This window comes from Peromyscus californicus, unplaced genomic scaffold (assembly GCF_007827085.1).
Source record: "Peromyscus californicus insignis strain IS unplaced genomic scaffold, ASM782708v3 Scaffold_18__1_contigs__length_77618521, whole genome shotgun sequence".
Classification (NCBI taxonomy): domain Eukaryota; kingdom Metazoa; phylum Chordata; class Mammalia; order Rodentia; family Cricetidae; genus Peromyscus; species Peromyscus californicus.
Window position 1 is genome coordinate 60909997 of NW_026294480.1, and position 25452 is coordinate 60935448.

General features: G+C 46.0%; 1 protein-coding gene and 1 long non-coding RNA gene across 3 annotated transcripts in view; one reads left to right on the top strand and one right to left on the bottom strand.

The window, feature by feature from the left end:
• Positions 1–25452, bottom strand: part of Mtx3 (metaxin 3) — a 104118-nt gene that overhangs the window by 61853 nt on the left and 16813 nt on the right. The window lies entirely within an intron of this gene.
• Positions 14481–24051, top strand: LOC128113707 (uncharacterized). The gene is made up of 3 exons (XR_008219602.1): positions 14481–16787; positions 20116–20208; positions 23482–24051. It is a non-coding gene; the product is annotated as an uncharacterized LOC128113707 (long non-coding RNA).

The following is a 25452-nucleotide window of genomic DNA, read 5'->3' on the forward strand; positions in this document are numbered from 1 at the left end:
TTAAATAGGGTCACAAACACTATGCCGACTCCCCCTGGGCTTCAGTTTTTCTCATGGAGTAACAGAGTGAACGCAGATAAATCCTTTCCAAGACGCTCTGATGATAAGCAGCAAGAACTGACTTGGGTCAATATAAAGGGTGATAATATCCATTATCAAGTAGACAGTCTCAGAATTGAGGGAAGATTGGGGATTCTGACGCTGTAATCTGAATTTGTTCCTCAAAGGCCCTGTGCTGGAAACTCGACCCCATACAGTAAGTAACTAATGGTGTAGATAAACCTCTTTAGGTGTTGGAGAATGATTGGAGCCTGAGGGGTCTACTCTTATCACTATACTATTTTATGTAGAGTGACAGTCCGTCAGGGAGTGGTTTTGTTATGACGTGAGCTCTCTCTGACATGCATGCTCTGCCTCCAGACTGTGAGCTAGATAACTTCCATTCTTTACATGTCACCCAGCCTCAAGCATTTTGTTATAGCAAGATAAAAGGCCTAAGACCTCACAACTGAAATTAGAGGGAAGACTGGGTGGTCTCCAGTTGATTCCTGTCACCTGCAGCCCTGAAGCTGACCTGGTACACAATACATCAAACCTGCTTCTGCAGCCTTCCCGGGTGTCTTTCTTTCTATACAGCACCCATAGTGCCTATTAAATATGAGTTGGAGTAGAACAACAGACAAATAAACCTAGATTGAATCCCACCCTGCTCTTCATCAACCCACACACATTTTGTGTTTTGAGACAGGGTAGCATTATGCAGTCCAAGCTGGTCGAAAACCCACCACAAACTTACAATCCTCCTGCCTCTCCCTCCTGATGTTGGGATTAGCAGGCATGCACCATCATATTCAGCCTGTCTTGCTTTCTGGCCAGAAACTGATTCTCTTCTGCTCCACACCTTTCTTCTGGCCTGTGGACTCACATACTGTCGGCTTAATCACAGCACAGCATTTTGTCCCACTTGTATCCTGTGCTTTAACACAACACAGTTACCACCCAGTAGAACGCCTTCTGGATCGCTTTCCTTGGTTTCTTCCCAGAAGTAATGGATTTAGTGCTTATGTATTCTACCTGCATTTGTCCTATGCAGGGCCAGGTAACTGAGCCGACACCTTGAAGAGGTTGATGCTTCAGCAAACAAATAAATACAGGCATTGAGAACTGCATGGTAGCAAAAACACTTCTTCATGGCAGTTCATTGGCTCCCAGCCTGGAGTAGCATAAAAGGCAGTAGATGAGGAATGTGCTGCCTTGGTTCTCTTTGCCCTGAGAAAATCGTTGAGATACAGATTTTTATGCCCGTGGCCTGAAACAAGAGTCCTAGGGGGAAAACCCCTGTCTACTTCTAGGCCTGTTAGAAATAAAGCCACGCTGTTCCTTCTAGCTGGTTCCTCACACCTGGCCCAGCCTCTCTAGTACTGTCTAGCTTGTATACACTCTTAAATTTTCAACAGAGTGGAGAATTTTCACATTTTCAAATTTACATAAATAGCATGTGGATATTGTTTGTATCTGCAACTTGCATTTCCCCTGCTCAACTTCATGTTTTAGAGGTTTTGAACTATTTGAAGTCCCATAAGAAGTATCCCAGTACCTAGAGAAAAGTTGTCCTTTTTATCCTAGTGAGAAACTGAAGTTTTGGAAATGTGACAAGACACTGCTGTGAGCATGCTTATACATACCTAGTCCCTTGTGAGTCTCTCAAGTGTTCTGCTTGCAATCTAACAGGCATGTGGAATAGTGTGTGCTCATGTTTATGCATCGTGTATTTCTAGAAGGAGTCAAACCATTCAGACAAGGCTATGACAATTTTTTCGGGTGTCAGTGTAAATAGTGTAGCCTCTAGCAGAATACCTGCCCCTGCCTATGAGCAGAGAAAGCAGCCACAGATAACGCATAGGCCAATGGACATGCTCCAGGGAAACGTTATTTATGAAAATAGGAAGTTGGGGGTTGGGGCGTCAGGTAGTAGAGTGGCTGCTTAACATGCACATAGCCCTGGGTTCCATCATCTGCACCACGTAAATGGAGCACAGCAATATACACCTGTAATCCCAGTGGCTGCAGAAATGGAGGAGGTCAGGAGTTCAAAGTCATCCACAAGCTAATAGGAAAAAAAAAAAAGGCAAGATCTGAACAAGTAATATACAGAGGTGATGTCTTAATGGCCGATTAATACACAACAGTTCAACCTTCTGAGACACTGACTCCTTCAGCTGCGTCTAGGCGGGCAGGAGGCAGCCATGCAAACTAGGTCGGTGACCAGAGCATCCTGAGGTAGTTCTACCCAGCTGGAATGAGCAGGGCAAGACCCTGTGTGTTCTTATTTGCACTGAGAAATCCCAGGACCCTCCCGGCCACCCTCAGATGCATGTTTAAGGTGGGAAAGGCAGCTGCCAGTGTTGAGCAGGTGGAAGAAAGCATTGATAATGAAGGCGCAGAGAACATTCGCAGATCATCCTTCTCAGAGGGTAGGTCCTTTGTGAAACGAGAAACGGACAGTGGGCTAACAGCCGACTCATAGAGATTTCCAGAAGGCTTTCTGCTCAGTCAGCTGTAAGGTTGCCTCGGAACACTGCTGACATCACACATCCTAAAGGAGTCTGGCCCAGGAGAGTTTACTATTAGAGAAACAGCCCACTGCCCTGGGGTGTGGTCAGCTGGATGACTAACAGCTGTGGAATTTTGCAAAACACTCCCTCTTCCCCTGGTAAACCTGCAGCCTGGAAAGAAGCTCTGACAGGTTCATGATCTGGATCCAACACCCTGAGAGCTGTATTTCTGCCTGTGATGAGCCGATGGAGGAAGTCTGTGCACTGCTATTTGGCAGCTGGGAAGGTTCTGACTGTTTAGCGCCAGGAAGGACCCCAGCAGCGGGAGGGGGTTTAGATGAGGGGCCAGTCTCTCCAGCTAAGACCAGGTCAGTCCTGCTCTAAACCCTCCAGGATGATCAGACACCTTCAATATTGCAAATGTCGAGCGGCTGTTGGCCAGGTGACAGCAGATGGCACCTGCTGTGTCTGATTTACACACAGAAGATTTGAACCGGTGACCCTCCTTCCCCCAAGGAACTCCAAACCATATTTCAGTCCATAAATCACCACGGTGGGATCACTTTCCTTCCTCACCCTGCCCCTTACCGCAAACCTAACAAGAAATAAATTGCCCAGACCCCCGTTAGTCAGAGGGCCCAGGGAGACTTGGAACCAGCCTGGGACCTCAATGCTCCGTGTTCTCAAAGTTGCTTCCTTAAACAGCTACCCTGGTCAAAATGTCCCTTCTAGACCACATGCCTGATAAGACACCAGTCATGCTGGGAGGTGGTGGCGCACGCCTTTGATCCCAGCACTCGGGTGGCAGAAGCAGGCGGATCTTTGTGAGTTCGAGGCCAGCCTGGTCTACAGAGCGAGATCCAGGAAAGGCACCACACAGAGAAACCCTGTCTCGGGGGAAAAAAAAAAAAAAAAAGACACCAGTCAAATTTTCTGAAATAGACAACAGGAGAAGAGGATGTCACTCAGTTATTTCTCAACAATTGTCTCTCTTCCTCAGAATCTTTTTTCCCTACAGCTCATAAGATCCAAGTTGTGTCTCAGATCTCATCAGAACCCAGATGCAAAGGGTGCCCATGTGCTGGTACTAACACACACTCCTCTCCACCCCTGACTTGCTCTAAATGAGTGTCCCACGAGGGGCACCAGCATTGCCCACAGGCCACTCACTAATGCTCCCAAACAAGTCCTGTTCTGTTACAGGTGTGACTTCTATATCTGCTAAAAGCCCTGGATCCTGTGCTAAGGGGACCCAGACCCAGTACTGGTCTACTTTTTAGGGGTACATAGTAATCCACATTCTGCCAGGGCCGCTGAGCATTCGTGACCCCAGGCTGACTGTGAGGGCAATGCATACCTGTACACGTTCAGCTACCCTCTGCCCAGGACTGAGCAGCGCTTAGCCCGTTCCCTGATTCTTCATCGTATTTTGCCGTTTGTGCTGAAGTTATGCTGCTTGGGCTCCATGCCTCACCAAGTCCTCATGAAAATAAGTCCTTCAGCCTCCGTCTGGACCCCTTTCATCAGTAAGAAATGGTGGACATCACAGGGTCAAGATACTGCCTAGTTATCTCTTTCTCCTTCAGTTCTCAGACCTACCCAGGAACCATCACAGAAATTCCTCATGTGGAACACTTTATTCAAAGTGATGCTGCATAGTCACTTTCCAACCTAAAAGGCATGCCCACATATGTTGCAACAGCAGTTGGGTCCCAAAATGAAATACCCATATCACCTAGGAAAAATCAAGACAAGATCAGGCACGTTTAAAGTGGTATGTCCAGCAAAAGTTTGCTAAACTCAGTGTAAGGTTGATCTTAACCACTAAAAGCCTAACTTCATCATTTTAAAGCAATATACCCATTCATTTATTTTAAAGAAATACATTCATTCAAATATTATGCATTTACTGCCAGAAAGAAACATAGCAAGCATGTCTTCACTCCCCAAACTCTGGTCTATGGCAGATATTACTAGTCAATAAGGCACTGAATGTAGATAGGATGGTATCTTTCTCAAAACAGCATGTAAGACAACTAATACCCATCAAATGGAATTGGCCTGCTGAAGTAATACAGACACAGGCCTATAATCCCAGTACTCAGGAGGCTGAGGCAGAAAGATCACCATGAGTTTTAAGCTCTGTATCAAAACTATAAACAAACAAACAAGTGAATACAACCAGTTTGATATTCCTGACTGTGCTAAGAAACCTTTTTGTCATTGTGAAACGTACTTGAAATAAACAGTCAGAAGAAGGAAACACTCTGGTTGAGCTTTTCAGAAATTTCAGTCCATGGCTGGCGCTCGACCTGAGGAGAGCCTGGACATCACAGCCAGAGCAGATGGTAGGACCCAGCTGCCCACTTGGAAGTGGAGGAGATGCATGGGGTAGGGGACAGGGCAAGAGCTGTCTTTCTAAGGTATGCCCTAGGACTCGCTTCCTCCAACAACACATCATATTGTGAATCTACCAAGGAATGAATCCATTGATCAGTTGAGACCTCATGATCTAGTCACTTCCCGAGAACCCACCAGCTACAACTGAATTCCCAGAGCATGAGCCTGGGACATTCCATATTCAAACCATAGACTAATCAGTGCTATATTGATGGCATTGGATACTGGAGATGATAAGATCAGGTAACACAATCTGCCTCTGAGTAACAATGGCTGGGTAGACAGGCCACAGGTCATACAGTTTGGGAGAGGAAGGTTGTGGTAGCTAGAGGATTAGCAGAAGAGGTAACATTTACATAAAAATACTTAAAAGAGCAAAGTGGAGAGAAGGGAACCGTGTGCTGTAGGCAGATAATGGCACAGTCGGAGGACAGGAATGTCCAAGGTGTGTTGGGGAAATGTCTCTCTGTTACTCAGCTTGTAGCATCAAGAGGGAAAATGGGAAATGCTGTCTAGAAAAGCTTTGAAGGGCATGGAAGATGGAATGTTGGTGAGAAGATAAGCCAGGCCACCACTGAGTGGTCAGATGAGACCTGGGATTTCTAGAAATTTAATTCTAATATCATGGTGGACGCAGATTACAAAGACATGTGATTTGAGCCAGGCAACCCAATCTGGAGGTTACATTGTTGATAGATTTGGGGCTGACAAATTTCAATTCACATTTATTGAATTAATGAATGGATGAATTAATTAACTGATAAATTAATGATGGTGGAAGTTGGGGAACCAGCAGGAATCTGGCTCCCACCTCTGCTCTGACTAAAGCAGTTTGCTTTTATCTATGCATTAGACTTCGCCGTAGACGTTGAAGGAAGCATCCTGTGCCCTTAAAGGGAAGTCTGACGCCCACGGCTCAGGCAGGTGGTGATGCGGGCATCTAAGTGGGACTTCTGAGGGAAGACAGGCAGGAAGCAGTTTGCAGGCTCTGGAACATAGAAGGGATGCCAACCAACAGTGTGTGCATTCGGATATCCATTTTTTTCTTTCAAAAACAGAATAACAGAAATAAGAGTGTCCAACAAGGGCTTTCCAAATCTATCTCAAGAACATCTGCATTTAAGTTTAATTTTTTTTCATTTTTATGATCCCGATATGATGGTGCATGCTGGCACTCCCAGCAATGAGAAGGAAGGCAAGGGGCCAGCCTGGGCTACATGAGATCCTATCTCAAAAAAGAAAACTACATTTTTAATGCAAAATGATAAGCATTATTTTAAAGATCATATTGGTAGGTTAATATCCCTATACATTTCGTGCTAGTTTTGATTTTTCTAGTCAGCCTTTTGCCTCATACCACACACACCTCACTGACACGTTCAACAGGAAATGTAATAATATTTGAGTTTGGCCTAATTAACAAACCTTACAAGCAGCACCCTTGGCTTGCCTAGGATTTCTTTTTTAGGTAATTAGAAAAGTTACCAATCCTGATTAGTCCCCCTTTGAGACATTTAATTCACAAGATAGTGAGCCGTGTGCTCTATGCACCAATGATAAAGACTAGCCTTATATACTGTCCATGTCTCCAAAAGCAAGGGTTAAAATCCTACCCTTCCTCATTGTGGTGGGATCAGGAGGTGGAGGATTAGGAGATGTGATGGTTAGCTTCCTGTTACTGTCACAAAATACATTAAATAATCAGGATATAAAGAGAAAAGGGTTGTTTTGGCAGTTTTGGAGACTTAAGAGGGCCCGATTAGTTTGAGGCCTGTGCGGAAGCAGTGCATCACAACAGGAGGACAGGGAAGGGTGTCTGTCACCTCACAATCAGAGGGAGGAGGGTAAGGTCTCTGTACCCCATCCAAAGGCACACCCTATAGTAGTTGCTTTTGGATATATTAGGAAATTTCCTCAAATGAATTCCTATGCGAATTTCCCAATGTGAGTATTAGGAAACACGCACTATTTATTAGAATCATCACCAAGAGCAACTCAGTAACAAAAAAAAAAAAAAAAAAAAACAAGAAAAGCCACTTCAAAGACACACCCTGTAACAGTTACTTCCGCAACAGGAAGCATGACCAAGACCACGGCAGGGGAGGGGTGTTCCCTGTAGATGTCCCGGCAGGCAGGAAAACTGTCCGAGAGGAGATGAGAATGAAAATTCAGACTTAGTCAGACTGGATCAAACTTCTCGAGAGTCTGATGCCAGGCGTTTTATTGCCAGCATATTTAAACACGGTACAATTTGGGAAAAAGTTTCCAGGCAACCCTCATTCATTCCCATTCCAGGTTTCCAGGCAACAATCTTTCCAACTCCAGGTGCACAACAAAGCTTAAGGCACGCCAACATAGAAACTCCTTTGCAAAGTACACGTGACCATGAAGATGGGTTCCATGGCTAAAGGTCTCTGACTGAGACTGCATAGAGGTCAGCAGGCTATAAAATACATGCGGCATCTCCCCTGAGGGAGTATTAACCGAGAGCTGAAGATAAAGGTCTGGGGAGGGAGAGTCTGGGATAGACACCCTGGGAGACTCGGTTGCGGACTGGCTCCACAGATCACACAGGTCCCCAGGTCATTGATATCCACTCCCGGCCTTCTGGGTGGAAAATAGTTATTTCCTCTTTTGAGGAGATACACCCCACCCCCTTCTCCCCGCCGTGTGACTAACATGCTTGGTCTCCCTAGTGATCTGTGGGCTTGAGGAACTTTGTGCCCCGATAGGCAACTTGTACAATAAGTTTATTTGACTTTATGGTTCCAGAGCAGGAATCCATATTGGCGGCGGGTGCCAGGAGGGTGTCAGTGCAGGAAACTGAGCAATCAGAGCTGCAACCATAAACACAAGGCACAGAGAGGGAACTGGAAGCAGAGAGAGGTTATAAACGCTCAAATCCCAGCACAATAATGTACTTCCTCCAGCAGACTCCACCCCTTAAAGGTTCCGCAACCTCCCCACACAGTGCCACTACCTGGGACCAAGTGTCCATGAGCCTGTAGAGGACATTTCACATTCAACCACCACACACCCCTAATGACCTGACCTCCTTTCCTCAGGCTTCACTTCTTAAAGGTCCCAACTCCTCACCCTTCCCAAGTTTTCTCTCCTCTACTCTCTTCCCTCCCCCTCAGTCCCCTCCTTTCCCCTCACTTCTTCTTCCCTCTCTTCCCCCATGGACCTCAGTGGGGGCAATCGAGTTCTAAGCGTGTCAAAGACAACAGGACCATGGGGGCAGAGAGTTCTTAGGCATGAGATTAGTGCCTTGTAAAAGGGACCCCTAAGAGATCTCTTTGCTTTTTCATATGATGATATAATAAGACAATGACAATAAAACCAGGAAGCAGGTGGCTTTTTTTTTTTTTTTTTTTCTGAGAATTGACCTAGGGCCTCACACATGTTAGGCAGGCTGCTGGGCCCTCTGTTTATTTTGAGACAGTCTCACTAAGTTAATGAGACTGGCCTTCAACACCCTCTGGAGCCCAGGCCAGTCTTGAGCTTGCAACCCTTCTTATGCCTCAGCCTCAAGAATGTTTAGAAAGACAGGCTTGGGTCACCAGGCCCAGTTCTGATCTTGGATCCAAACTTCAGTCTTCAACTGCCCAGCTTCCAAAACTATACGCAGTACATTTCAATTGTTCAGGTCACCCAGTCTCCAGAGGTTCTCTGTTTCTAACCAGTGACTGAACTGGTAAGAACACAAAGGGACCCTGGCTCCCAGAGCATCCCTCATGTCCCATCAGCAAGTTCTCTGAATCTGAGGAACAGTCCCTGCTAATTCCCCTGACCATAAGGTCCTGGATTCCAGGCAACTACAAGGGAAACTGACAGCTTGAAGAGAAGGGACCGTTGCTGCCTTCTGATACAGAGCCTGGAATTCACTTTTCCATAAACAAAGTAAGTTGCTGGAACCCCATCAGGAGCAGTGGGGTACTTTAGACAAAGTCACACGTTAAATACCGTACCCTGAATGTAGCATCTAACCATCACACCATTGCTTCTGTCCGAAGTATAAGGGAGTATCCAAACACATAATTGGACATGAATTTTAGAGAATCACCCATTCAGAAATGAGAGGCAAAATGTATTCCTTTTGGCTTCCCTGTCCCTTCAGAGACAATGTGCATTATTATTCTCATCCCTACCCTCCAAGTGAAAAACATTAGTGTTTCATGGGTACCATTTCCTTAAGGGGCTTAGAGCCCTTTCTGAAAGTGTATGCTCCTGCCTCTTTGGGCCAGCTGCCTAGATAATGGAAAGATTCCATGAGGTCATTGAGGCCCTGCGTTTCAGTCCAGAATCTGCCCTGTGTTATGTGGAAGCCTTTAGGCATGGGTCAGGCCAGGTGCCATTCCTGTTAGCATCTTCCATTCTATGAGTTATGGTTCTTATTTATTTATTCATTTATGGTTTGCAAGTCATGGTGACAGAATCTTTCCATAGCTCTCTTTTCTGGTCAAAAATCACCAAGAACAGCCCAACCGCTTTCCTAGGATGTCTTTATTTTTATGACTTTCCACCAAAGAGCATTGCTTCCCTTACTTGGCCTGGGTGCTGGGGACACAGATTTGGCTATTACATCCACAAATACTCTTGACGACAGGCAGCAGGGGAGACAGGAGCCAGGGTTTGAAAGTTCCAAAGTTTACAGTTCCCACTGGGGTTTTGATTTGCTGGACCTGTCTCACCTTAATAAATTACTGAAGCTTCTCTTTGCCTTGAACTTTTCCTTGAGTCTTTGTCCCAGAAAAAATCTAGAGTCTGTTCTAAAAATTGGCCATCTCCCTGTTTGGCAGGTAAAAGGCTGCAGGGTGTCACCGTGAAAGGAGACCTCTCTATTAGATGTTCCTGTGGTTCCAAGCCCACTGAGAGCTGTGCCTCTGCCTTGGCAGAGAAACTCATCATTTGATAAGTTATTTCTAGCCCAGAGCAGCTGTTCACAGCTCAAGTTCAGCAAATGCCATCACTTCTGCAGACTCAGTTCTAGTGTTTCAGTATGCCCGGGGACATCATGGTGACCTGAGTATATGCCTTTGATGAGTAAACAGAGTGACCACTTGTCCAAGAAGTCACCCATTTGATTATACTCTCTCTTCTCATCTGCTGTAGTGAAGGCTCTTAGAAGCAAGAACCCGGACAGTCTCCTAACTCCAGATGCCTGCGCTGGAGTCTCCCTGGAGAAATCAGATCATTATAATCACAACAGCAAGAAAAGACTCTCTTTTGATGGGTGCTTATATGGCAGGAGGTGCGCTCAATACTTTCAAAAGCTACTACGCTCATTTAGAGATGAAAGAAAGGGGCTTCCATGAACTTTATGGCTAAGAAATAACAGAACTAGAGTTTAAACCCAGGTCCACCTGGACCCAAGGCTCTCCTTATTCCAATATGGCATGTGAACTAAAATATATGTCTCTATGTGCTGTAATGATGGGATGTGGAGACAGAAGTTCCTGACTGCCTGGCTCCTTCTGCCTACCGTTCTTCAATAGTTTGTCATTAATTCTGCTAAAACAACAGTCCCCTTGCCCAGCCCATCTCCTTCCTGTATGACAGCAGACCATCTTCCGTGGCCCTGTGGACATCCAAGCAGGAGGCAGTGTAGCTGGAGTTTTCCTGGCTGGCCCACGGTCAGGACAAATCTCTCTCACCCGCCAGTCCCGCAGTCACTCGGACCCAACCTATACTTTTAATCTATACTTTGCCATGTGGTTCGTGGCTTACCGGTACCTTACATCTCCCTTGTCATGGCGGCGGCTGGCAGTGTCATGGCAGTGTCTCTCTGCCTCAGCCTTCCACTTCCCAGAATTCTCTTCTCTGCTTGTCCCACCTATACTTCCTGCCTGGCCACTGGCCCATCAGTGTTTTATTTATTAACCAATCAGAGCAACACATTTGACATACAGACCATCCCACAGCAAGGCAGGGAATTGCAACAGGCACAGGCTACTGCCTACATTTGTCTTGTCTCTCTTTGCTGTCCTTGGGCAGCCATGCAACACAGTCCCTAGTTTTCAAAGGCCAGCCAAAGCTTCGGTATGATGATACACCATCTGTGACTTCTGGTAGACCTTAGGTCACCCCTTCTCCCTTTTGCAGATGCTTCTCCGTGGTCGTCAATGTCCCACTAATGCTGGTCTCTCTCTTTACAGAGGGGTAAGGACAGCAAGAGTTCTACCTTCTGTGCCCTGCTCTTCTGTTCCATTTTTCTGTGTAGTAGGGGTGGGTTGAGAAGATGGAGATGCCTCCATCCCTGAGAAGTACACCATTGCTTCTGTCTCCCAGATCTCTCCATCTCTTGGAGGTATACCATTGGTCCTGTCTCCCAGATCTCTCCATCCCTGAGAGGTACACCACTGGTCCTGTCTCCCAGATCTCTCTATCCCTGAGAGGTACACTACTGGTCCTGTCTCCCAGATCTCTCCATCCCTGAGAGGTATACCATTGGTCCTGTCTCCCAGATCTCTCCATCCCTGAGAGGTATACCATTGGTCCTGTCCCCCAGATCTCTCCATCCCTGGGAGGTATACCTTTGGTCCTGTCTTCCAGATCTCTCCATCCCCAAGAGGTACACTGTTGGTTCAGTCTCCCAGATCTCTCCATCTCCGAGAGGTACATTGTTGGTCCGGTCTCCCCCACCAGCAGACAGACTCAGGAGAGTGACAACAGAACTTTTTGCTCAGAGGTTCACTGTGCTCGGCACCTGACTCTTTTGGTGCTGTGGGGGTCAGTGTGCCAAGGACCGCTTTCTCAGCTAAGGGTTCCAACCTTTCCCTGTGATTTGGTATCCATGTCTGCCTGGGAACCCATGGGCTCCTGGGCTCACAGAAATCAGGAAATGTGGATGGAGGGAGTAGTATTTCCTTACAGGCACTGGGGAAAGCTGGGGAGGAATGGGGTGGACATGTGCTCTGCTGGCCCAAAAACATATCCTTTGCCATCTTATTCATCTTACCGCTCACTGTTTTTTCTCTCCTTCATCCCTCCTCCATATCAAACAAATTGTAGTTGACTGGTTGTTATCTTCTCAGAAACTGTGTAGACAAGACACAAAGCTAAAACTTCCCTCCCACCTTAGAGATCAAAAGCACAAGTTCTAAGAAGAGGCTTCTTTTATTATTTCTAAGTGTCCAAAGAAACAGTTTCCCAAACTCCAGAGAGATCCTGTTTGTCTGGCAGGAGGTAAGGGGAGGGGTGACAGAGAGATGGATTTGTGGGTTCTAGGAGCCCAGAGCCAGCCCTGCTTCCAAGGAGAGACATTTCAGCACACACTACACCAGGGTGCTCGGCAGACTGACTTGGGAGTGACTGGGCCTGAGGGGCCAGGCCAGTCGAGGCTGCCACAGAGATAAATGGAGTGGGCAGAGAAGCCAGGACCAGGTGGGCTTCCTGTGGAGGCTGTGGTTGGGCGCTGGCATCAGCAACCTATTGGAGCCCGGGGACACTGAGGTGACGCATTTTTCATTCTCTGTGGCAAGAAGAAATAAGAGCTTGGCAGTAGAAATGAAGCTGTTATAGGAAAATGAAGAGATTCTTAATCCTTGTGTTTGTGGCCTGGAATTTATGGCCTCCCTCACCTGCCTCTGAACCCCTTGTATGAACTCAGTGAGGAGGTTCACACTGTAAGTCTGGCCCTTCTGTCCTGGACCCAAGAATACGTAGCTGGCTGTGACCACAATTGCCTTCATTGTGCATGGGTTTTTTTTTTTTTTTTTTTCCATTTTATTAACCATTCAACAAAAAGTTTTAAATGGAAAGCATTTTGGTAAATACTGCACAGTTTTTTTCCAGGACCTTAGACGTCAGGGGGATGCAGCACATCATCTTCAGGTGAGTTTATGATGCTCAAGAGGCTGAGAGTCGGAGCTCTTAGAACAGCCCTAGTTAGCATGTGGACCGTTCTGGTCCTGCCTGGGTGTTCTGACGGATGGATGGTCTGCCTTAGCTTTTAAACAACACCTAATTTTGGAAATACCTCTGTTGAGGAGCCTCGCATTTTTTCCAGAATGTGTCCGCCAATTAAATTGACTAAACACTCAGATGGAGGAGCAGAAATCAGGCCCGGGAGAGGCTGTTACGGAGAAGGGAGGAAGGGCAGAGATGCGACCAGTATTGAAAAATACACTAAATTTCTGATTGAAGTACCAGATCCAGTTCCACAGGGCTTCTTAGGAACACTCAAACTGTTGAAAATAAAATGGGGGGGGGGGGAGTGATTACACACTGGCTCCTGTGTGTAGTTGTTTAATGAATGTGACGTGGCCTGCTTCTTCTTCCCGACATATGGCTACCGAGGAAGGAAAATTCTATTTTGATCACAGAGTGGCCTTCAGCAATTGGACACTCTGAGAGATGACAAACAGGCCACATCGTTTTCTCCTTGCTCACCACTCACTTCCTGGCACTTCTCAACAGGTCATAAACGCACACAAAATGCTAAGTTAGTGGGTTGCTACTTGTCTCCTTCAAGTTGAAAAGACACTTTTTAAAAATAAATTTTCCTTATGTCTACTTTTTTTTTCCCACATTTTCAACTCTGACATTCAAGTGCACTTTACAGATTGCCCTATAACAACATTTGAAACCCAAACTCAGAACGCCCTGGTGAAGCCATTCCTCAGGAATCTGCTGTGACGCACCAGGCCAAGCGCCTTAGCACTCCTGAAACAAGCACACTGTGGTGAGATTGTTAGAAATGGTTAGTACTACTTCCCTAACAAATCTCCACCAGCAACTAATTACTTGGAAGTTGTCCTTGCTTGGGTCTTTTGGTTAGACTGCTGACATTCTTCGGAACCTTCCAGAAAAGGTTCCACTCATTGGCTTCCATGACGTCACTCATTCTTGAGTTTCCAAATGTGTTCTAGACACTTCTCATCTGATTCTTTTGAAGGCTCCTCTTCCTCACTGGGAACTGTGTACCACAAAGGCTTGAGTTAATCCTATGCAAACACTGCTTACATCCACAGCTCCCACCCAGCCTCTTCCTTGAATTCCCTTGTGTGTTCCTATCCCATGAGTCCCTTTTCTCTTTCTTGAGTCTCTAAGCCTCAAGCCTGGCATCATCCTTAGCACCTCTTCTTCCGCTCTCTATCCTAAAATTGCTTTCTGTCATCTGTCATACCTTCCACTGCCACCACCTTATCCCTGTCATTATCATTTCTGGTCCAGACTTCTACAACCATCCCTTCATTGACACATCTTTCTTCACCAAGACCATAAGGATCTTTCCAGAGCACCTATAGGAATATATCTATTAATCTTTGGCTAAAAACTTTATCAATAGCCCTCACAGTCTTTAGGAGAAATTTTAAACTTGGGTCAGGCTGACAAGGCCTTCCTGATGGAGACCTCTCTCCTCTTCCAGGATCATCTCTCGCCTCTGGTACCCAGACTGGGTAGACTGCTTAAGTTTTCTATTCTCCACAGACTTCCCTCTGCCTCATCTCTACCCCCTTCTGGATCTATTAAGCTTCCCCCCCACCCCGAGTTTGTGATGTCCCCTCTCCTGCACAGCCTTCTCTGCCCTCCCTCTTTGCATAGAGACCCTGTGCATTCCTGTGCTCCCCATCACAGCACTTCAAGGGCTGCATTGCATTAGCAGCTTTACTTCCTGGATTCTTTCCAGAACCATAAAACGCCTTGCAGGAGAGATGCCCGTCATGATGTCTCTAGTGCTTACTTCATTATGGATGCTAAAAAATACCAGAAGAATGGATGAATGAGGATACCTTGCAGACCTGTTTTTGCTTGTCTATTTCCTGATTCTAAATTCTGAACAGGGAGATCAATTTGCCCTGCTGGAATCAATTCCCATCCTTGGTCTGATGTGCTGAGCAGCGTGTGAAAGTCAGGGTGGAGTTTCTTAGAGAGGCAGGGGCACACTTACCAGTGTCTTTCACTGAAATGATGGAAATAAATTTTGCTTTTCAAAAGCATGGGTTGTGTAATGCTCACTAGTTCATACAACTCATGTATGAATTAGGTAGGTAGCTCATCCTAAAGAGATAAAACGTAAAAGCTACAGTCATTTCTTGTTTATGGACTGGTCCTTCAGTCCATCCCCCAGTGTTATGGAGTTTCTGCTATGTACACAGCTCTGTGCCCAGTGCCAGACAGATAGGAGGAAAGGATCAAGATCTCTGCCTTCATGATGCTTACTTAAAAAGATACACAAATGCAACATTTTCGTTATAAAATTTAACTGGGGGAAAAGACTAATACAACAAAAGAATAACGAGAGTGGAATATAATTCAGATGGGGGGGGGCGTGTCCAGGAAGGAAGGCAGTCTGGAAAAGAATTACAATAAAGCTGAGGCCTGGCTCTCCTGGGAAGAAAGCCCCAGGGGAGAGCTGGGGAGGCAGGACTCAGTAGAACGGGGACCTGCATGGAATTACTATGACAGTCAGTAGTCTGGGACATTTTAGAGATGGAATTGATTATTCATCTAATAGGTTGTATATAAGGGTGAGTCAAAAGATTTGGCAAGATGAATGAGTTCAGGTTAAGTCCACGAATGTCCAAGCCAGACGGCCTGAGTTTCTGTCTTAGGGTTTCTATGACTGTGAAGAGACACCATGACTATGGCAACTCTTGTAGAGGTGGCAGCTTACAGTTTCAGAGGTTTAGTCCATTATCATCATGGTGGGGAGCATGGTGGTATACTGGCAGATGTGGTGCTGGTGAAGGAGCTGCTACGGGTTGATATACAGGCAACAGGAAGGGGTCTGAATGTCACACTGAGGGAAGCTTGAGCAAAGGAGACCTCAAAGCCTCCACAGTGACACACTTCCCCCAACAAGGTCATACCTACTCCAACAAGGCCACACCTCCTAATAGTGCCACTCCCTTTGGTGGCCATTTTTTTTCTAATCCTATTGAAAAGCTGTGTAACTTTGGGCACGTTACTTAGCCTCACTGTGCCCTGGTTTCCACTTTGACAAAATGAGTGATAATCATCGCCATTACCTCAAAGATTTGCTGTGAAGATTAAACAACTTACAATCTATGAACCTTTTTGACCATTGTGAGCATGTAGGTTTTGTTTTTTGATTGCTGGGGTACAGAGTGATCGAGATGGAGTCTTTTGTAGCCGACGCTGGCCTCAAACTTACTATGTAGCTGAGGATGACCTTGAACTCCTATCTTCCTGCCTCCACACCACCACACCCAGCTCTGCAAGTAGATTTTCTTGCAAACTGAAACAGAGAAGTAACCTTCCAGATCTCCGGGGTGATCACCGCAGCATGAGAAAATGAGTCTGGATTCCCAGTACCTACATAAAAAGCCACATGCAGCAGCCTGCATGGTATTCCCAGCACTAGAAAGGATTCCTGTGGCTTGCTGGTCAACCATTCAAGACAGCTCTGGAAGAGCTGCACTAACTGAGAGCTTGACATTTATTGAGAGAAGAAAAAAAAGTATCTGGGTGGTGAAGACCAGAGTTCAGCTTAGCAACCAGCCTGGGATTGCTACAGACCTCCGGAGTATCTATCTTTGGCTATGATTCAGATCTCAAAAGAGATGCTTGGGCAGGAAATGTCAATCTTCAAGGCCTCAACATAGCTAGTGCTTAAAGCTGAGGGTACAGAAAAAGCCAGGGAAAGGGTATAAAGAAGTAAGGTAGGAGCTGGGCGGTGGTGGCGCATGCCTTTAATCCCAGCACTCTGGAGGCAGAGGTAGGCAGATTTCTGTGAGTTCGAGGTCAGCCTTGTCTACAGATGAGTTCCAGGACAGTCAGGGATACACAGAGAAACCTTGTCTCAAAAAACAAAGAAGGAGGAGGAGAAGGAAGAAGAGGAAGAGGAAGAGGAGGAGAAGAAAGGTAGGGTTGACTTTTGAGAATCCTTGTGGCCTTCTGTGTGCTGTGTTGTTACGTACGTATGTGAGACAAGAGGAGATAAGAATATCTGGTGTACTATGAACACAAGGAATATGGGAGCCAAGAGGCGGGGATTCTGTTTCTGGTTTAATGGAACTTTATCATCAAATGGTTTGCTTTATCTTCTTAAGCTGATTTTGTGGCTTCTATCAATCACTGAGGTCTTCTCATCCAAAGACCTCAAGGAAAGCATGGAGTGTTTGTAGATCAAGGGGGTGTTGTGGCTGGTAAAGCCGGAAGGTGGGTGCATCATTAGGCTAGACCAAGAGAATCAGATGTCTCTAGACGTGTGATAAGCAGCCACTAAGGGCACCAAACAAGGATGCAGGATGACCACTTTGCAATCATCTTTTGGAAAGATGAATAATGTGGAGTAGCTTGGGAAGGCAGAACCCTCTGCAGAAGCTGGGGGACTAATGGTATGTCTGCTTCAGGGACCCAGGGTACCAAAAGCCAGCCAGGGTCCTGCAGCAGGTGACCAACTCCTATTCAAGCAAAATCCATGATGAGGAACCTAAGAGACTAGGTGACTTACTGGCTAGAAACAGTTAGAGAGAGGATGACACCAAGGCTTTGGTTTGTTTCTGATGATTCTTTGACGTTCAAATATTGCATTTTCCCCAACACATCCTCACTCCTTACAGAATTCTCTCAACACTTTCTGCAGTGATGACTCTCTAATTCTCAAATGTGGCTGCTCTGCCTCCTGGCAAAAATACACACATCCTGTAGAGATCACTCCAGCCCTGTTCTGGTGCTCCTGGTGAGATGATTCCTCAAGTTCATTCCCTTCCTCCTGTTCTTTCTTAAGCCTGTTCCCATTATCCTTGTACCCTCGACACCAAAACTGCTCACCAAGGTCACTGATGAACTGCATAGCCAAGCCTTAGGCCTCATCTGCTGAGCCCCTTTGGGTGCACCCAATGTGGCCAGCCACGTCTTAGGCCTCATCTGCTGAGCCCCTTTGGGTGCACCCAATGTGGCCAGTCACGTCCTCTTTCCCAGCACAATCTTCACTGGCATTAGGGTTCAGGTATCCTCAGCTATTTCTCCATGGTCTCTGACTGGAGCACTCCAGGGATCACTTTTTGCTGTTAATTCAAATCTTTGAAAAATCTCCTCCAGCCTCATGGTTTTGAATGACCTCTTTGCCCCGATGGCTCTCCAGTTCACTCCTCCAGGACTGTGCTCACTCAACATCTGCTGTTGGCTGTTAAGTGGACACCTCAGACACAACACGTCAAGAAGATTCCCAGTCCCTCTTCCACAGCTGTGATGCTCATACTCGCCTACCCCACTCCCTGCCCCCACCTCAGTTAAAGGCAACTTGATTCATCCAGTGCTCATGCCAAAAATCTTGAAATCATCTTTCTTCTCTTTGTCTTACAATGTACATCTAGATCTCCATGGTGCTGGCAATATACAATCATCATATATAATAATCATATATAATCATCATGCAATATCCCTCTAGCCCCGCCTCAGCTACCACTTCTTCATCCGCTGACTCTTGGCTCTACACTACTGCAATATACTCCCAACATCCATTCCTTCATAATCGCTTATCTGTCCTCAATACCCCAGCGCAAGTAAACCTTTTTTTGTTTTGTTTTTTTTTTTTTTTTGGTTTTTCGAGACAGGGTTTCCCTGTGTAGCTTTGCGCCTTTCCTGGAACTCACTTGGTAGCCCAGGCTGGCCTCGAACTCACAGAGATCCGCCTGGCTCTGCCTCCCGAGTGCTGGGATTAAAGGCGTGCGCCACCACCGCCCGGCGAAGTAAACCTTTTTTAAAAAGTGATCAGATGGTAGGAGGGTCAGTCAGAAGAGCACATAACTGGAAAGGACTTAAGTGGTGGACCCCAGCACACATCAAAGAGCTAGGCACAACAGCACAAATCTGTAATCACAGTACTAGAGTGTCAGAGACCAGATGATCCCTGTCGCTTGCCAGCCAGCCAATCCAGATGAACTGGGAACCTCTAGGTTCGATTAGAGACCCTGTCTCAGAACTGAGGTGGAGAGTGATTGAGAAAGATACCTAATGTTGAGCACACCCTTCACATGTGCCTACACACAGAGACACACACAGACACACAGACACACACACACACACACACACACACTACACGGGTGTGGGAAGCCAAAGCTCTACAAAGGCTCTCACCCTCCTGCCTGGTCTGCTCTCACTCCTTGACTCAGTGACCTTATAAGCTTTATATCTTCATGCACTCTGTTCCAAAGACCCTAGACTCCTCGCTGGTTCTCAAATACGCCACACAAGATCTATTTTCATTCACCCTCTTGAATGACATTGCTCATCATCAGCTATCAAGAAGGCCAACCCCACACTTTAATCTCAAGTCTGTACAAATGCCTTCTTCAAAATGATGATGACATCTGTCCTGTTTACTATCCCAGCCTCCCCAACTCTTTATTTTGCCCTGTTTTGTTTCCCTAGCACCGATCATGTTCGCTATCCTATGCAACGTGCTTGTTTATTATGTTCATTATTAATTGTCTCCCCCTGCTGGAACGTCGGTCCCACAAGGCTGGAGAGACTTTCTGTGTTCACAGCAGTATCCTGATCTAGGACCCTAGAGACACTGAGGAGACACTTGTTAGATGAATGAATGAACGAGTTCTTTAAGTTTTCAACTACAACAAGCTTCTTTCCACACAAGGGCTGAGTCAGTATCTTCACTGGGGTGTAGAATGGGCAAATACACAGGTGTTAAAGGGAAAATATTACCAGGAACAAATGATACATTGAGCTTCCGACTTCCGGTCTGTGCTATGATGTGTTTCACAAGCTAGAACAAGTGTCTGCTTTCCAACCAGTTCCTTCCATGTACCCTTCCTTTTCATGCTCTGCTCTTCTCAGGACGGGGAAGAGATGCAGGCGATAGTGTCTGCTGAGGGTGTGTCCTTCCCAGAATTCCATCTTCTTCCTTCTTACCTCCATACAATCCTTACTATGACCCAATATTTCAAATCCCCATAACGGAAAAAAAATTGGAGAGTCCTAAATTAACCAGTATCACCAGTGATTTTGATTTAGTTCATTGACATCTAGAGGAAACACAGACACTCACTATACCTTTGTATTAAGAGGGAGATAAGGAATGCCAGGAAAGCCGGGCAAATGACTGGGATGGAAACTGTTCCCAGGGGTTAACATGAGGGCACTTGAAGATGGGAAGAGGGACTCCACCAGAAAACACAGATCACCTGTGTAGAGCCGTCCTGAGACTTATGTCTTATTTCTGTTTTAGCCAGACTCCCAAGCCAGGATGCTGCTGGTACCTGGAATAGCTGGGAAGCTGTTTCAGTATTCCTGGAAGTGTGACTGGATGAGAAACAGCTTGGTAAGTGTGTGGTAAGTGACCTCTCCTACTTAACCCATTTTTTTTTTTTAAATTCCTGTCACTTCAATAACTCCTTATCCTGATGACCTTCTGCAGCATTAAGAACAGCTAGAGGGAGACTGGCCTTTTATTTTATTAAGTCATGAGCCCCTGTGAGTAATCCTTTAAGAAAATCACTATTATTTGTTTTACATGCAGAATTAGTTAACCTTGGTCAAGAACTCAGCAAGCAAAGCACTAGACAGACAGTGGGGATTGAACAACGTCTAGTTCTCTCTCCCCAGTGTGTGCCTAATGCCCCTCCATTTTCCTTCGAGATGACTATTTTCCATGTCTCTCTCTTCCGCTGAATATCTGTGTTTCTTCTTGTTTGGCCCCAGATGTCAGATTGGCTTGCGTTACTCCAAGCTGAATCATTTGATTTCCTGTCCATGTTCCTAACCTTTCCAGAGCCTCTTGTATCACTTCTCAGTCATCCCTGCTGTTTACAATACCTCTCAACTTAAAGCCATCTGCAGCTCTCATTAGCAAAACGCTGAATCAATCTCCCCCGCTAGTCCAGGCTGTACTGAGTGCAATTGGTGTACTGACACCAATTCTTTCTTCCCCATTTGAAGCACTACCTCTCAGGACTGCTCTCAGTTATTACCTCTTTTATAGGATTACACTCTTATTGCACATATAGTCTTATGCTCCCTGTCTGGACAAATCTAAATATGTGAAATCCAGATTCATGATTTTTTTTGAATGAGTTAGAAGGGCTGTTGATGTCCTAGGATGTGCAAGGACTTGAGTCTGAGCCTCAACAATCTCCAAGGGAAGAAACTGAGTTAGTACCCACTTTAAAAAACAATTATTAATTCCTTTAATAAGTCATCTGTCCTAGTATACCTAAAATACTTAGCTTGCAAAGAGAAAAATAGTACCCTACTTTTAAAGGTTAGATTCAGCCTTGAACATAGGTGCTTTACACCCATTAGCGAGGTGTTTTGGTAAATCTTCAAGAATATGATTCAAATATTTCACGTTAACAGCGAGAATCTGAGGAAGCCACTGAGTCTCTCATGGTTCACTGGCTCTTGGCTTCAACATGTTTTCAAATCTTATTCTTTTCTCAAAAACCTCAAAGCCTAATGCAATGGTGTATTTCTGTCATTCAGCACTCAGGAAAACGAGGTAGACAGATGGTGTAGGCCAGGCTACAGAGTGAGCCCTTGTCTCAAAATAAACAAAACACCCAGAACTCCTCTAGCTTCTTTTGTGCTGAGCTCTGGATGCTGGAGAGCTCGAAGAGGCATCCTGATCAAAGAGGCATCTAGCCAGTCAAGAGGGTGAAGAGAAAAACATCTCTGAGCACTTGCCACATCTGGACCTGCAATATGCATTAGCCCATTAGTTCTTCACTGAAACCCCACTGAACAGCTGGCAGAGCAGGAGTTTGGAGGTTAGGTGATCCGCCTTTGCTGCAGGATGTGTATGGACAGACACTCAAGCTTGCTGTCACTGGAGATGATCTGTTCCTAAAGAGAAGGGCTTCGTTTTAGCTGCTGGAGTCTGAGGTATCTATCCATGAAGTCTTTATGGACTTGGCTGTGTGTGGAGCATGTCACACAGACACATCCCCCTGAGAGCACACAGTGGGCAGGAATCAAAAGGGAGCAGAGAACTAGAGTCCCACAGTCCCCTTTAAGGGTGTGGGCTTAATGATCTAAGACCCTGGCAGGCAGCACCCCTTAAAGTTTCCACTGCTTCCCAATGGAACCAGCCCCAAGACAAGCCTTGAATATATTCAATATCCAAAACACAGCAGTAACTTACAACAGACCTTCAAAGAACAGGCACATAGAAAAATATTCTATCTTCTTAGTTATTGAGACTATATATTAAATAATTATATGCTACCTTTTACCAAGTTAGTAAAAAGAAAAATAATATTTGAAGCTGGTAGAGTTGCAGTAACATGGTCTCTGCTATACAGGGCTGCAGGGGATGTAAAGTGGTACAATCTTTTGGAGAAACAGTTTAGTTACAGGTAATAAGGACCACTGTAAGAGGAACCAACCAGATAATGAAACCCCACTCTGCCACTGAAAACCACAGGAATACTGGGTGTATTTAATGGCCTATAAGGACTTTCTGAATATTAAGAGAAAAGTCTATTGTAGAATAGCAAATACTATGAAATCATGATATATAGAGGAGGGGTGGAGAAAAAGGAAAAAAAGAGGAGGAGCAGAGGAGAAGACTGGAGAAACAGATACCAATTAGTAAACCAAAGTCATTCATAAGAAGGGCTTTTTCTATTAGTATCCTATGCCAGTCCTATGCATCGTGTGTGTGTGTGTGTGTGTGTGTGTGTGTGTGTGTGTGTGTGTGTGTGTGTGTGTGGTGCAGGTGCATATGCTAGTGGGAGCCAGAGATCGACATTGAATGTTTCCCTCGATGGCTTTTCCACTTCAACTTTTTGAGATAGGGTCCCTCAGTGAACCTGGAGCTTCACCCGTCCAACGAGACTGGCTGGCCAGCAAGCCACAGGGATCCTCCTGTCTCCACACCCCCAATCCTGGGGTAACAGACATGAGCATTTTATGCGGATGCTGAGCATCCAAACTCAGGTCCTCGTGTTTGTACCTCAAGCACCTGGTCAGCTGAGTGATCTCCTCGGCCCCATTATCCCATACACTTTACTAAGTTAAAAAGGCAAAGAAGCCGGGCGGTGGTGGCGCACGCCTTTAATCCCAGCACTCGGGAGGCAGAGCCAGGCGGATCTCTGTGAGTTCGAGGCCAGCCTGGGCTACCAAGTGAGTTCCAGGAAAGGCGCAAAGCTACACAGAGAAACCCTGTCTTGAAAAACCAAAAAAAAAAAAACCAAAAAAAAAAAAAAAAAAAAAAAAAAAAGGCAAAGAAACATCCACCTAGTTACACCACTACCGAAAATCACCAATCTGGCCTATTAAACTAAACCTGGCTTTGAAACTCTGAATCCATTGTCTTTCTATCCCATTCTTCTTTAGCTCCTAACCATGATTAAATCATTTCTTGAACAATTCCTTGATGACCTACCTATCTGATTCCATCTTCTGCTTTTTTATTACAAGACTGATTTCTCCCACCTAGAGAGTCTGGGCTTCTAAACTCTGCAACCCAGTGCTCTCCCGACAGCAGGCAGCTCTTCCGTTTCTTCAAAGCCTCTGGCGGGTCCTCTGGTTTCATCATCCGCTCCTGTTCTGTAAAACTTGACTAAGGCTTACCAGGTCTTCTGTTCTCGCACAGCAGCCCACCAGGATCGGGGTTCAGACATTCCTTTGTTGGATAGGGGCATCTCCCATCCCGCCCAGATAAATGTCCTCGGAGCTTCACTATGACAACAGAATCACCACCACACAGCTAACAGAGCCCAAAACAGGCGATGAAGCATCCTGCTCCTCCACTCCCAGGTTCCATCTCAGCTACAAGGACAGTCAATGCCTTAACTTATTTTTGAGATTATTATTTAATTATGTCTCTCCCTTTCCTTTCCTCCCTCCAAACTCTCCCATATACCCTTCCCATTTGCCTTCACATTCATGGTCTCATTTTACTAGTTGTTACCGCATGCACATATGCATATTCACATATATTTTAAAATATAACCTGTTCCGTTCATGTGTTACTTGTATGTTCTCAGGGCTGGATTTTTGGCACTGGACAACCAATTGGTGTGCTCTCCCCTGGGTAAACCCCTCCCAGTCTTAGCTTTTCTCAGCTGCCTGTAGTTCTTTGTACAGGGTTGATGCCTCCTGGCTTTGCTCTGTCCAGTTTGGGCATGTTCATCATTTAAGTTCTCAATTGGTCCTTGATTCCTTTGAAGCTTCCCAACTGTAAGTGCATGGATGCCCCACATTCCCAATTGTAAGTACATGGATGCCCCACATTCCCAATTGTAAGTACATGGAAGCCCCACATTCCCAATTGTAAGTGCATGGATGCCCCAGCTTCCCAACTGTAAGTGCATGGATGCCCCAGCTTCCCAACTGTAAGTGCATGGATGCCCCACATTCCCAACTGTAAGTGCATGGATGCCCCACATTCCCAATTGTAAGTGCATGGAAGCCCCACATTCCCAATTGTAAGTGCATGGATGCCCCAGCTTCCCAACTGTAAGTGCATGGAAGCCCCACATTCCCAATTGTAAGTGCATGGATGCCCCACATTCCCAACTGTAAGTGCATGGATGCCCCACATTCCCAACTGTAAGTGCATGGACGCCCCAGCTTCCCAACTGTAAGTGCATGGATGCCCCAGCTTCCCAACTGTAAGTGCATGGATGCCCCACATTCCCAACTGTAAGTGCATGGACGCCCCAGCTTCCCAACTGTAAGTGCATGGATGCCCCAGCTTCCCAACTGTAAGTGCATGGATGCCCCACATTCCCAACTGTAAGTGCATGGACGCCCCAGCTTCCCAACTGTAAGTGCATGGATGCCCCAGCTTCCCAACTGTAAGTGCATGGATGCCCCAGCTTCCCAACTGTAAGTGCATGGATGCCCCACATTCCCAACTGTAAGTGCATGGACGCCCCAGCTTCCCAACTGTAAGTGCATGGACGCCCCAGCTTCCCAACTGTAAGTGCATGGATGCCCCAGCTTCCCAACTGTAAGTGCATGGATGCCCCACATTCCCAACTGTAAGTGCATGGACGCCCCAGCTTCCCAACTGTAAGTGCATGGATGCCCTAGCTTCCCATAGCCATGAACCTCGACTTCAGGGCTTTGCACGACTGGACATAAAAGCCACATGTGCAGACACATCCGTTGCCTTCGGGAGGATCTGTGACTATGTCTGGGGGCAGAAGGTAAAGCCATGTGGAGGGCAAGTCCTGGCTACTTGTTACGGTTTAATTGTTTCCTTCCAAGACCGTGAGTTAGGACTTTAATCCCTAAACCGTAGTATTGAGAGTTGGAAGCTTCAGGGAGGGGATTAGGCAAGGAGAGCTTGGCCCCCGAATGACTAATGCTAGAGTTACAGGAATGGGTTAGCTCTTTGTGGGGGTTTCTAAGAAAAGCATGAATTTAGCCCTCGCCCCCTCTCTCCTTCCTGTTCTCCTGGTCTTCCTTCTTCCAACATGAGGTAACACAGCCTAAGGCCATTACAGAGGTTAGTCCCTTAACCTTGGACCTCCCAGCCTCAATAATGGTAAGAAATGGTTTCCTGTATTTATAAATGACCTAGGCTGAGCACAAAACAGAGTTATAGCAGGATGAA